The following is a 14,021-nucleotide window of genomic DNA, read 5'->3' as shown; positions in this document are numbered from 1 at the left end:
ATCAATTAATTAATTGTTGCTAATGGTCACCTGTATAAAAGCAAGCAGCTGTCTGCACTCAGAGAATGAGAGTGGAGACAGGATGTAAATATCCACAAATATAACACTTGCTAAGCGTGCTGTTTATACACCAGCACGATACTTGTTTGTTATTTGTTTCTTTGTTTGGCCAACGCGCCTTTTGTTTTGTATAATTTTGTTTTGTTTAAATCTTTTATTTTCTATTATTGTTTAATAAAATACTGAGCGCCGTAGCGTTTCAGTTTCTCACCACCATTTAATGTTTTAGTTTCTTTTCAGGTCTGACATCACCCCTGCAAAGCCACCCTTTCACACACTTCTATTGCCTTTAAAACCAGATGGCATTGGTAATGTTTTTTGCTTTTATATAATATAATATATATATATATATATATATATATATATATATATATATATATATAGACAACACACACACACACACACACACACACATACACACACACACACACACAGTGGTTTGCAGAAGTATTCACCCAATACCAATAATGTCACATTTTGCTGAATTACAAATAATGTATGCCCAGTTCTTCAAACTAACTTTTTTTATTCAAAGATGTAGTGGTTAAATTCAACACTGCTTATGAGAAGGAGGTTAAATGTTAGCAAAACTTGCAAAGAAAATGTACAAAATGAAAATTACAGGTTGCAAAAATATTCAGCCCCTTAAGTCAGTACTTGGTAGAAGCACCTTTTGCAGCAATTACTGCTATGAGTCTTTTTGGATAGGTCTCTACTAGCTTTGCACAGCAGGATGGTGAAATTCTTGTCCATTCTTCATGAGAAAAGTTCTGAAAAGTTTGTTGCAATCTTCAAGTCTCGCCATAAATGTTTGATTGTATTCAAGTCAGGACTGACTGGGCCACTCTTGTTCAATCACCCCAGTGTGGCTTTGGTTTTGTGCTTCGGGTCATTGTCCTGCTGAAATATAAATTCCTTCCCCAGTTTCAGAGTCTTGGCTGACTCAAACAAGTTTTCCTCAAGGATTCGCCTGTACTTTGCACCATCCATTCTCCCCTCTATCCTGACAAGCTTCCCAGTCCCTGGTGATGTGCAATGATGGGCTTGAGCCAGACATAACGCTTTGAATTTAGACTGAAAAGCTACATTTGTGTCTCGTTTGACCAAAAAAACTTTTTTCCACATGTCTGCAGTATCTTCTACATGCTTTAAGATGAGGCTTTTTGAGTAATGGCTTCTTTCTTGCCACCTGTCCATACAGGCCAGCTTTGTGTAGGGACCGGCTTATTGTTGATGTGTGAACACTGACTCCCATCTCAGACACAGAACTTTTCAAGGTCATTGTTGGTTTCAGAGTGACACCCTGAACCAGTTTCCAGCTTGCCCAGCTGCTCAGTTTGGGAGGGCGACCTGATCTGGGTAGTGTCTGGGTGGTATGATGCATCTTCCACTTATTAATGATGGACTTCACTGTGCTGAGAGGGATAATCAGCGCCTTTGAAATTTTCTTGTACCCTTCTCCTGCTCTATGCGTCTCTATCACTTTATCCCTGACTTGTTTCAAAAGCTCTTTGTTCTTCATTGTAGCTTGAAAGTATTTATATACAGGAGGGAAATCATCTATAAGTTAAACCACTTTGAGTACACACAGGCTGAAACCATTTCACTAATTTTGTGACCTTTCAAACAAATCATTTGCACCTGAGCTGATTTAGGGATGCAATAGCAAAGGGGTTGAATACTTACGCAACTGAGATTAATCTGTTTTTCTCAGTAAATCTTTCTTATTTAGATTCTATATGCATTTTTTAACTTTATCAATTGGATATATGGATATATATATATATATATATATATATATATATATATATATATATATATATATATATATATATATATATATATATATATATAATATATAAGGGTCAGATTCTTTCCCTGTTAAAATCATTGTGCATATCGGTGGACGTTATTGTGGAAATCCCCATTATATCACCCTGCACCTGGTGGTAATTGTAATTAGAGCCAGGTGCAGGGTATTTAAAGAAGAGCAGCCAGTGTGCTCAGGGCTGCTGTGTGGAGAGCCCGACTGAGGGTGCATTCAGTCGTACAAAAAGGTAGTGTGTAAAACCTTTTTACTTTGTAGCTTAAACCAACTTTGTGTTTTGTTAGTCGATAAACAGCTTAGCTGCCCAACGTGTTGGAATAGGTTCCTGACGTGTATAGTTGTTTTGTTTTTGTGTAAATATTAAAAATAGTGCGTAAGCATTCTTAAAACTTCATTTCAGTGTCTGGGTCTGCTTTTAAAGGGGCAACAAACTTGTATAATATAATATATATATATATATATATATATATATATATATATATATATATATATATATATATATATATATATATATATAATATAATGTATTTTATAGCACTGTGTGTTATTTTCGTTTTAAACAGTGAGCAGGTGGGTTTGTTGATTGGTTGAGTAGTATTGTTCCTTGGAATAACAAAATACTGAGCTCAAGTCATGTGATTTAAAAACACCAGGTTTTAATAAATGCAAAAACAGCGAAAGATACGACTATGCCCCACTTGTGTAATGAAGATCGTCTGGTTGCTATCGGCATGACTGAAAGAGGCCTGCAATCAGTAGACTAGTCCAGAGAAACCAGGAAACCGCCTCTGTGAGGGACAGGCCATGTCCTGAAAGGCAGAGGATCACCACACCGGCCCAGGACCGTCACATCCAACTGATCCATCTGCATACTCTTTTTCAGACTGCAGTGGCTACAGCACGAGAAATTCCAGGAAGAAATAACCAAGCATCAGCAGAATGACTGTAGCTTGCCGAAAATCATTTGCATGCTCGGAGGCTGTTCAGGGGTAACATGTTGACAGCTGAGAGACGAAATCGCCGTCTTCTGTGTGCCACAGAACATCTGAGGTGGCTGCAGAGAGAGTGGTGGAGTGTTATATTCACCGATGAATGGTGTTCTGCCCTTGACAGACCTGACAGAAGACAACGTGTGTGGAGAAGTCATGGTGATTTATGCTGACTGTTGTGGTGGTGGGGCGGTGGGAGTGTGATGGTGTAGGGAGGAATCTCCTTTAACACAAGTATGCTTTTGGTGCAAATTAAATGCAACCTTCGTACTCAGCGATACATTGACGAAGTCCTTGAGGCAAGAGCTTTTTCGATCCTGCAAGCCAATCTGGAAGTATTGATTTTCCAGCAGGACAATGCAAGACCACACAGTGCTAGGATTACAGTTGCACAACTTCAAAAAAACAATATTGAGGTCTTGCTGTGCCCAGCTTTTTCTCCTGATCTGAGTCCAACAGAACATCTGTGGGACCAAATCGCCAGTGCCACCCACATCAGACAACCGAAACCAGCCAACCTTCGCCAGCTGGCTGCAGCTGCACAGGAAGAGGGGCGGAACATCCCACAGCAGTCTATCCAGAGGCTGAACAGTTTTTTTGAATGCGGGACCTGTGCCAACTCCACAAATATCAATAGATAAGCGAGGTATGGAGGGCTGGTTTACCATTGCTAAGAACTATTGTATAGTATTGTATAAAAACTTTGTAGAGACATTCTTTAATATACAAATTGCCTTATATTGATCAGAACCTTTGTTATAAAAAGCTTTGTTGTGCACGAATGCCTTCATAATTATATAATTATATATTATATATAGTTGAATTTACCTGGACAAACCTTGCAGCACTTTCCATCTATCTTGTGTGGGTATTTGCAGGGGTACCTACCTACCTTTCTTGCACTCCTGTTTGGTGAGATTGCAGGTGCAGAGCACACACTCCATGACTCCAAAGGGGCGCAAGTTTGGGTGCCAGGATTCTCCGTGCGAGTACATCTTTCCATTCGACACACACACTGGAGAAGAGAGACAAAGGGGTTCTTCAGTGGAGCTGATCCATGTGGCATATGTGCAAGAGCAATGCACAGTGGCCACAAATATTAATAAGAGTTCCTGTAAGTTCTAACACTGTGTATACTATACATTTTAGTGCTGTAATGTGAAGAACCTGGGTTTATAATTTTCCTCCAAGAAAACATCTGACTAACACTGTAAAAGCTAAATAAAATAAACTACTGAATTTGCAGAGAAACTATGCATTATTAGAAACTAGACTAATGGTATATGTAATGGAATATTTTTTTGTTTGAGAAAGATGCGAACAATTAAACATTCCCTTACCATCCTATAGTGAAATATTTTTTAGTACTAAATATATTGTACAGTATCTGTCTGGAAGAATATCTAGTTGGGTTCAAGAACAAAGAACCAGGCTGTAGATGTTGTTTCTTTGATTGTAATAAAAAAATAGAAGAAAAAGAATGACGGTTAAGCTGGCAAACTCTTTTACTATGGCTGGAGCTGTGAAGCTTCCATGCTTGCCTTGTAATATTTGTGGTTTCTTTCAGGGGTCAGTTTACTTTCAATAAAACGCATGATGGTGTTTTAATATGTATTTAATTGAAAAAGACTTGGCAGTAATCAAAGCAGTCTTAAGAACCCTATAAAAATATATGCCCAGGCCAGCTCACACACACTTTCATGTCAACAGCATACTTGCCAGGCCTCTATACAACATCTTCCATTGCAAACCCCCAATGTATGGCATTGAAGACACTGTTTAAGTGTTTCTGGTAACACTTTACAGTAAGTGTCTCTAATTACTGTATATTTACATAGCAGTTACTTAGTAAATACATGTGTACTTACAATTATGCACTATCCTATAACCGTAACACTATCCCTAACTTTAAGCCTAACCCTAACACTTTTCTGACACAATTGTAACAATGCATAATAACATTGTAATTATGTGTAAGTACACATGTGTACCTATGTAACTACTACATAAGTACACATTAATTAGAGACATTTAATGTAAAGTGTTACTGTGTTTCTATGATTTAGCCACAGTGTGATTTGTTACCATTCCAAATCTCAAATCTGCTGTTTGTCCTGCCCATGGTGTCTGAAGCAACAGGGATCTGCCAGGATCCTATTCCCATACAGTAAATCAGTGATATGAAGGACAGGCAGTTTTATAAACGAGTCATTCGAGTCATTCTCTAGGATATGACAGCTCAGAATCCCATCTCGTACTGTTCACTGTGGCCCTCCTGCTCTAGGCTGGCCCTGTTCGACCGCTCTCACCTCGCCCATGCTTGTACTTGTTGTTGATGACGATCTGAACGATGGTCCCGGATGCCTGCTGGTGGTCAGACAGCAGGCCCTGGTGAGTTCTGGAGCCCGAGGGGTGGGGCAGACTGAACAGAGGCCTCCCAGAGGCAGGCAGGGTCTCGGTGATAGAAGTGCCTCTGAAATTGCAGACAGCAGCAGGTTGTGTTAACATCAATTTACACGCCAGAGTTCATCATTAACTTAATGTACACCATACATTAGGTATTGAAAATTGGGATACACTTCAAAATACAAGTACAATAACTATGCATACTTAACTGTCTTTATAATTTACTAATATTATTATATGTATTGTTTTATTGATAGATTCCACAGGTTTGACAGAAGGTTCAACTCATGACATTCAGTAAAGCATATGCAGCCATGCTTTGAACAGTGTATGAGTTGACCATGGTTTGGCTGTGGTGCCATAACCAGAATTATGTGACATGGATTAAACATAATATAACTATGATGGCAGTAAGATAAGTCCATCTGAAATAAAATCAGCATCTTCCTGTTAGCAAAAACTAAAGCTCCAGTGTCTGACAGTAATGTTCAGTTTTCTAATAAAGTACGGCTGCGAGAGAGAACAGAACAGTGCCCTCTAAATAGTGCACACACAGCTTCTCTGTTGGAGGGCTGTCAGAAGGGTTCCCCGTCACCCTGGTCCCACGAAGAATCCCTGTCTCCTGACGAAAAGGAACAGAGTTTTAAACAAGGACACGTCTCGACAGGTATGACATGCTTTTAGGAAGGGTGTTAGTGTTTCACTTCAAAGGCAATTTCACCTCAGCACTGTCTTCCTTCAGAGTAATTTTACTGGTGGTAAATCATGTCAGTCAATAGGGAAAGCAGCTGGTTGGTTAATGACACAAAAAAAGAGGCATTGAAGGGGTGGGAACAATTTAGTCTGGTGAGATGACCAAGGAAGTACAGAAATAGCTGAAAGCATGGCTTGTAAACAGAAATGCAATTAAACTGGGACAGCATCAGCTTTTTGAGAATGAAGATACATATTTGCTGTAGTGTTTTAGTACTTCTTTAAAAACTGCACATTTGAGACAGGTACACTACAGTATAGCAACAAAGAAAAATTATGCAACTAAGCAGGTGCTTCTAGACTGTGTGATTTTCTTTTGTATTTCTCTATTATTGTTTTTTTTCTTTGACCACGATCTACCAGGCTTGCTAACAAATGCAGATTTTCAACCAGTGCTTTTGGTTGAACTCTGATTTCATTCAATTGACTAACTCACAGCGGCAGAGGGGGCAGAAACAGCAGCTGCACATCCATAGTAGTCATTTCTAAAACCAGCTCACTTCAGAAATTCCTATTGCTCAGGCACTGAAGATCCTTCATTTGTAAGAGCTCTGGCTGCCTGCAGAGCATGTGCATGTAATGCTAACTGTTCAGCTTCCTTTTTACCTTTGCACACCTGGCAACAGGAGTCAGGGACAGACACTGGGATGGAGCCCTGTGACGGAAACATGAGTTCTGGTGATGAATCTTCCTCCCGACCTGTGAGGGCGCTAAAGAATGAGAGGAGAAGTATCTGGAAGGGCTGGCCTGACAGTTCGTTTCCGGGTCAGGGAAGTGGGTCACCCTGGAAAGAAGCGCGACTCTGTTGTAAGACCGTATTGATTTGAAAGGTAAACGAGAGGCAGCTGCAAGTAATAAGGCAGCTGCAACCGTTTACCTAGATATCATGCGGGATTACATATAGGGGCCAGGGTAACGCTGATCTTTTCCTTCGTTTGGGTAGAACGTTTGGAGGAAGAAGGAGCGAGAGTGGAACTCGCAGTGTTTTTGTGATTATGTGTTGTGTTTGTTTATTAACTGTCTGTGTTTGTTTCACTGTAGACAGTTAGAGCACTACTCCGGAGCTGTCGCAAAGGGTCAGCCCTGTCCGGAGCACCCCTGCACACCACCGTATCTGTGTATTCACCACGCACCCTCACGTCTGCACTCACCCAGGACTGGTGACCGTGGGTTCATTTTTTTCTGGACTGTGCCCTGTTTTTGTTATCCCCGTGCTTTACACATTGTTGTGTATTGCCGGGGATTTATTATTTTACGGTCACCAGACCTGGATTATAAATAAAAGCACCTTTTCACTGGAAACTGTTGTCTGCCTGTCACTCCTGCATCGCATCACCGCTACACCTGTTCCCCTCCACTAGCCACTTTGCCACAAGCCCGCAGTACACATTCCCTTCCTGAAACAAATGATGGAACGCCTGATTAAACACATCAGTCAGCTGGACCCATTGTAAGAACAGGAAATCACAGTGTGTCGGAATGCTTCAGACAGCGGGTAAACCAGGGTAACATTGCTCACCATGATTGTTTCGTGGTACACCAACTCCATGGTCTGACAATGAAAACGTTCATGAGTGGAACAGTACTTGGCTGTGGTGCTGACGTGGTATCATAATGGATACAATGTGTATTCATTCTGTCACAGACATATCAAAACTACTGTGGAATCATTGTACCCATGCCAGCCTCGTCCCTTTGTAGTGGCCCTTGTGCAACTACTGCCCCCAAAATATGGTATCATTGTGTTTCATTGTAGTGCCACAGTCACTTCTGGAAACTCCAGCAATAACCTGCACTGGTGTATGCTGGATTTCAGCTGGTCATGCTGATTCAGGACTTGGGGCTAAATGAGCAGCTGGTTAAACTGATTCAATGAATGCGTGTCCTGTAAACCTTGTGGAATGACTCTCCAGCTAGTGGCTAATGAGTATGTATTCCAATTTGAGTATTTCAACAAGGCCTTGCCACCCAAGATCTTTGTGAAGGTAACGTGATGTAATGATCCCCTCATACAGAGCAGCTGCACTGGGCACACTGATCGGCCAGTCGGTTGAGAAACAGCCCTTCAGCCGCAAACATCTCCCGTGTTGGTAGACGACTCCATTATAGCTGCAGGCCTTTCCATTGACCTTAGAGACCAAGGGAGAGGAGAACTCTTCTGAAAAGAAAGAGACGCTCTTCAGTGACAGCATTTGGTTTTTCGAAAAGCTGCAAAAGGGCTTGAGTAAAAACAATGAGAATAAATCCAAAACATTTCACAAACACAACCGTGTTAGTTTGACATGACTACTAGGAGAGTTATAAATATGACTACCAGGAGAGTTATAAATATGACTACCAGGAGAGTTATAAATATGTTCCCAATCAGTAACAGGAAGCCTGCATGTGCCTTGGGCAGTCAAAACTCTAGGAGCCAGACAGACTGACCCGTGTGCCAAAAACTTGTGCCATCCATTAATACTAAGAGCGAGATCAAAATTGTGGTCTACTTTATATAAAGTGACCCCACATATTTGAAATTCAGGCAATGTTTGCATCTCACAAGTACATGACCAGTTCACCTTGAAGAATCATTTAATGTGATTCCCTGCAGTTGCTTTAAGCACAGCTGGCTGGGAAAGCTATCCTGGGAGTTGTGTGATTGAGGTTTTGTTTGCTGTTTTGACACAACTTAAATCTTTTGCATTTGGAACCTTTGAACAGCAGGATTTGCCAGGAACAACAGCTGAAACCCAACCAATGCAAGTAGAGTTCTTCAGTCTTGATTAGGTCTTGAATTTAGCCCCGAAGAATGGCTTTCCAAGACTTAACAATGATTTTTCTAAGGCAAGTTGCTAAACAATTTTGCTCATTCAACAGTTGGTTTTGCATTGTATATTGAAAATAACCCACTGCATAAAGACGGAAGGTATTATGTTGTATGGTGACAGGACGTGTCAAACTGTGTACTAATTAATGTGCAAAATAGGTTAGATTTATGGAATTCAATGCTTTTTTTTTTATACAATGACTTTAATAATGTAGTTCTTACCTGGGTATCGAGGGCAGCACTGCTGGGAGACAGGGACAGGACTGGTACACTGACTCACCGGGAACTTCACTTGATTACACACCACATTGCCACTCTGCTACACAGGAGACATGCTTTACACAGAATGTTACAAACCAACACAACTGCCAACAGTACACAGTGACTGGTATCCAATTGAGCATCTGTGGGATGAGATTGAACGAGCAATTCAGAGCACAGATCCACCACCAGACAACTTGACACAACTGTGGGAAGCATTGAAGTCAACATGTGCCAGCATCCCTGTGGAACGCTTTCGACACCTTGTAGAATCCATGTCCCGACGAATTGAGGCTGTTCTCAGGGCAAAAGGGGTTGCAACTCAATATTAGAAAGGTGTTCCCAATGTTTTGTACACTCAGTGTATATAATTTAACTATTTTTTTTAATTATACCTTTTTTTAAATAGTTTTTTTTTAAATGTTACAGCTAACTTGAAATCTGCAACTGTTTAAGAGCTGAAAAACAAGTGAAGATGTCTAATTAAGTAAATTATTAGTACAATTAAGGGTTCAGGTAGGTAACTGAGAGCTCAGCAGACACGGACGGGTCCCCAGGACAAGTCTGAGAAGCCCTGCTCTGGTGAAAGTATCATTAAATAATGCAATACTTCTTATATCCTCTAGAGGCAGAGTATTGCAGAGGTACAGGTTAACGGTTACACACTGGTGGTGCCTAACGTACTCTGCGATTATGGGCTCTATTTACAAAGCTTTAACTCATTCTGTCTTTAATTTTGGTTTGAATAAAAATAATACAGTTTGATATTTATGAAAATGTTCTCTGCTGTTTAAAAAAGGTTCAGGAATACCAAACTTGTTTTTAAATAAGTTAAAGCTCTTCTGAGGTCACAGTGGTGCGTACACTTTAGCGTTTAAGCCGGGAGAAACATAAATAGTGTCCAATTTTGAGTGATTTATTTCTTATTATTATTATTATTATGATGATGATCATGAATTTGTAGGACCTTAAAAGAGCCAACAAAAGTCAAGAAAGGTTCCCTAAATATCCAGCTCTATTTAATGAATCAAAACAAACAAAATAATCCCTCATAAAGCTTTGTGTGTTTCGTATTTTCCTTCACACACATTTTCAGAAGGGACGGTGCCTGATTCCATGATAAACTGAAGGCACTATACCTTGCTGGAGACACAGTTAATAAAATACACAAATCCATAGGGCTCCAGAAATGGGTGCCACCTCTCTCCTGCTCGGTACTTCTTGTCCTGAAACACACAGAGTGTGTCCGACTCTGAGAGGTAAAGAGAAACACCAGAATGCAGAAGGCACTGCCAAGTAATGAGAACCAAAATCATGCAAGCGCCACAATCACTGGCATCCAGCTGGATTTCGTAACTCTTTGGACTTAATGCACTGTAAAGCTGAGGGAACACGAAGCCTCTTTGTAGCTTGGAACTTAGTTTCAGGAGACTAAGTTTCAGGTTTCAGGCCACTGCATGGCACAGTACACTAGGGGAGAAATTGAGGTGGATTGAGCACATTGAGATTCAACCAGGGTTGTACTGAATCTCGGATTCAATCCTGGATTGACAGATTTTTTTTCCGTTGCGCACATCAAGATTCACGTTCGATAATAGATTACATTCCAATCCTGGTGAGAGGGGGGATTGAGATGGATTGTTGTGAAGTTATGGCTGCTGGTTGTTTTGAACTTGTTAGACAAACTCGGGATGTAACATTGGTTAGATATCGTATTGTTCGTGATTGTAGCAATCCATTTGTTGAATTTAATGATGAAAGTTTTGTGCAGAGATTCCGTACGAGAAAAGAAAGTATAATCGGGCTGGTGGAGCTTTTAAAACCACAAATCGTCAGATACAGAGACAAAAAAGACCCTCTTCAGCCTCTCATTCAAGTGTTAATAACAGTGAGTTTTTATGCCACAAGGTTGTTTCAAAATGTAATCAGTGATTTGTTTCCTGTTGATGCGTCAACTAATTCACAGCATCATTGAAGCTATTGCAATTTTATGAGAGCAATACATAACTTTTCCAACAGAACAAACTATCCATCTACACATGATTCTGGAATATTTGAAAACAGTGTTGTCTGTGCCAAGTTTGAAAACAGTGAGATTGAAGGTATATTGTTAGTTGACAATGGCTACCCCTGTAGGCAGTATATAATGACCCCAATTTTAAACCCTGCAACTGGTCCTGAAAGGGGTTTCAACAAGGCTCATGCACAGACCAGAATTGTGACTGAACGGACATTCTGAGTTCTTAAAAAGAAGTTTCCAGGGTTAACATTTCGTCGTGTTAAATTGGAAAGGTCTCTTGTGATCACAGTGGCATGTGCAGTTTTGCAAAATTTCAGTAGACGAGCAGGGCTTCGGGATTTCCAAGCAGATGTACCTCCTGATGAAACTATCCCACTGTCTCCTATAGATGAGAGACATTAAGGTGGACAGGCGATGAGACAGAAGTTGGCGAGACAGTTTATCATGAATTAAAACAGGGTAAAATAACCAATTACTATTTCACCAGTATTTAGTAGATTACTTTGAGGGGAAAGAACAGTTTGGGACAGAGATTAGACGGAGGCAGGATTGAATTGAAAGGCTCAAGCGGTTTGTTACTTTACAACAATAATGATTGCGAAAATAAAAGCTTAAAATATATATATACATGTACAGGTACAGGTTAACGGTTACACACTGGTGGTGCCTGACGTACTCTGAGATTATGGGCTCTATTTACAAAGCTTTAACTCATTCTGTCTTTAATTTTGGTTTGAATAAAGTTTGATATTTATGAAAAGGTAATCTCAGCTAGTTGTAATCTCAGCTTCTCCCCTTTTAATGCACAGATTCTCATTTTAATGTCATGGTCCTTACGAGCTATCTCAAGCAGGGCGAGGCCAGGGTCAGCTGTTTCTGATCTCATTTTCTTTGCAGGACGTGAAAGAATGCTAACGTGTCTATGAAAAATAAATAAAAAATAAATGTGATTACACATGAGATGCTGGTAAAACATTTGGAATTTACTAAAATAGCTTTGTTTAAAACTGTTGCCTTACCTTATTAACACCTCAGTGGAAGTAATTTGTTGTGTTAGTCATGCAGCAAGAGGATTGTTAAGTAGACAGAGTGAAAATAGATAAACTTGAGTACAGTTTTTCATGATGTTTAATCAAGAAACTCCACTTGTTCAAATACAGGCAAATAAACAAAAAAATAACAACTGAAAACGATGAGGCCTTCTATGCAGTTTTCATAAAACAAATAACAAACACTTTCTAGTTAATTGTAGAACTGAAGGTACATACTGAATTTCCCCAGTGCTACAAAAGTGCTTTACGGAGGTCAGCTGAAGTAAACACTGAACAGGAGTCTGTCACATGGAATCATTCGGGATAAAATGGCAGGCAAAGAGGTTTCTCAAAATGGAAATAATCCTTTCGTACAACCTCCGTCACATTGTATTACTCTTATACTCCGCTTTTTTTTCCCTGACACTGACCTAAGATACAAAGACCATATCGGTGCTCCTTTAATATTCGACAAAAGTAGTTTTTTTCATTTCCCTCTGCCATGTTGAGCTGAGTAGTTGAAGACAGTGGTTGTTATCATTAAAGCGAATTTCAAATCTTGTGGTTTTAATTTCAGCGGCAGGGGTTGGTTGCCTAGTTACTAAGTATAGCAGAGTAGCACACATAATGAAACAAGGGAAAATCATGAGTAAAAACAGAATCAGAGTTTCCTTCATACAATTACGAAATCCTGGGATTTCGGAAGCGGAATTAACATACAGGATTCCCAGGGATGCAACCACTACTCACAGCACTGAAGGTATACAGCATGGGTGGACCTTGTTCAAACCCCTCCTAGTTTTAACAAGGTCAGGGCAGCACATTGCTAACTGACAGTCTGGGGTGTGCTGCCACAATGTTAATTAGGGGGAAGGTCACGCAGGTCCCACAGTGCCCCCAGACCGTTACAATATTATAAGAGATATCTTCTTGTGCAGTTTGGGCGAGAGGACCATGAAGCGAATCCGCTTAAACTATGCAAAATGATTACTGTTATAATGTGAGACACTCCACATACAACATATTAGCTATTAACCTGGGAACTACTTACATATACACAGGATGAGAGGTTTGCACCGACCACCATCACGACTGCACTCACCCAGGACTGGTGACCGTCTGTTTGTTTGGTTCGGGACTGTGCCCTGTTTTTGTTATCCCCGTGCATTACACATTGTTGTGTATCGCCGGGGATTTATTTATTTTACGGTCACCGGACCTGGAAAAGAAATAAAGCACTTTTCACTGGATTACCGTTGTCTGCCTGTCACTCCTGCACCGCATCACCGCTACACCTGTTCCCCTTACCAGCCATTTTGCCACACTACTTACCATGCCTTTTTTTTTTTTTTTTTTTTAAATTATGTCTCAAACCAAAACTTTTGGCCATAGCTGTACAATGCAAGTAATCATTACAGTACAAGCCCTGTGTTACAGTCTATTTAAAAGTACTAGTATGGTTTGACAGGTTTCGTAAACATTTGACCTTTGCATTGTCTATAGTAGAGATATGGATTTTGGTCCAGGGAAGACACTAGTTGGGAGCACTGAACAAGCCAAGCTAATTCAAATAATGAATTCCACATTCATGCTTGGTTACAGTTTCATAAAATCTGTAAAAGGTGTTTTTCATCCAAAAAAATATCAGTTGATTTTTTTCTTTCCCCCAGAAATTTCAGCAAGTTGGGGTCCAAGTAAAGGCCTTATAGCACTCGGCCTGTTTAAAAATATATTTTGTTGCGCAACAATGTACCATGAAGCATGTATCAACAGCACAGATATCTGTTTGATGTGTTCCCATGCCCATGACTGATGTGGATTTTGTGCTTGTCATGCAGCGAGACGACCCCCACAATATTTTATG

The 14,021-nt window shown here is 40.2% G+C and overlaps 1 pseudogene; it reads right to left on the bottom strand.

Annotated features, from left to right (window-relative positions):
- LOC121295904 overlaps window positions 1-13,472 on the bottom strand; it is a 28,119-nt pseudogene extending 14,647 nt beyond the window's left edge.
- Between the last annotated feature and the right edge of the window lie 549 nt (window positions 13,473-14,021).

The sequence above is a fragment of the Polyodon spathula genome, chromosome 20, assembly GCF_017654505.1.
Source record: "Polyodon spathula isolate WHYD16114869_AA chromosome 20, ASM1765450v1, whole genome shotgun sequence".
Lineage (NCBI taxonomy): Eukaryota > Metazoa > Chordata > Actinopteri > Acipenseriformes > Polyodontidae > Polyodon > Polyodon spathula.
The sequence above is the reverse complement of the archived record's forward strand: the minus strand, read 5'-3'. Positions and strand labels throughout refer to the sequence as shown.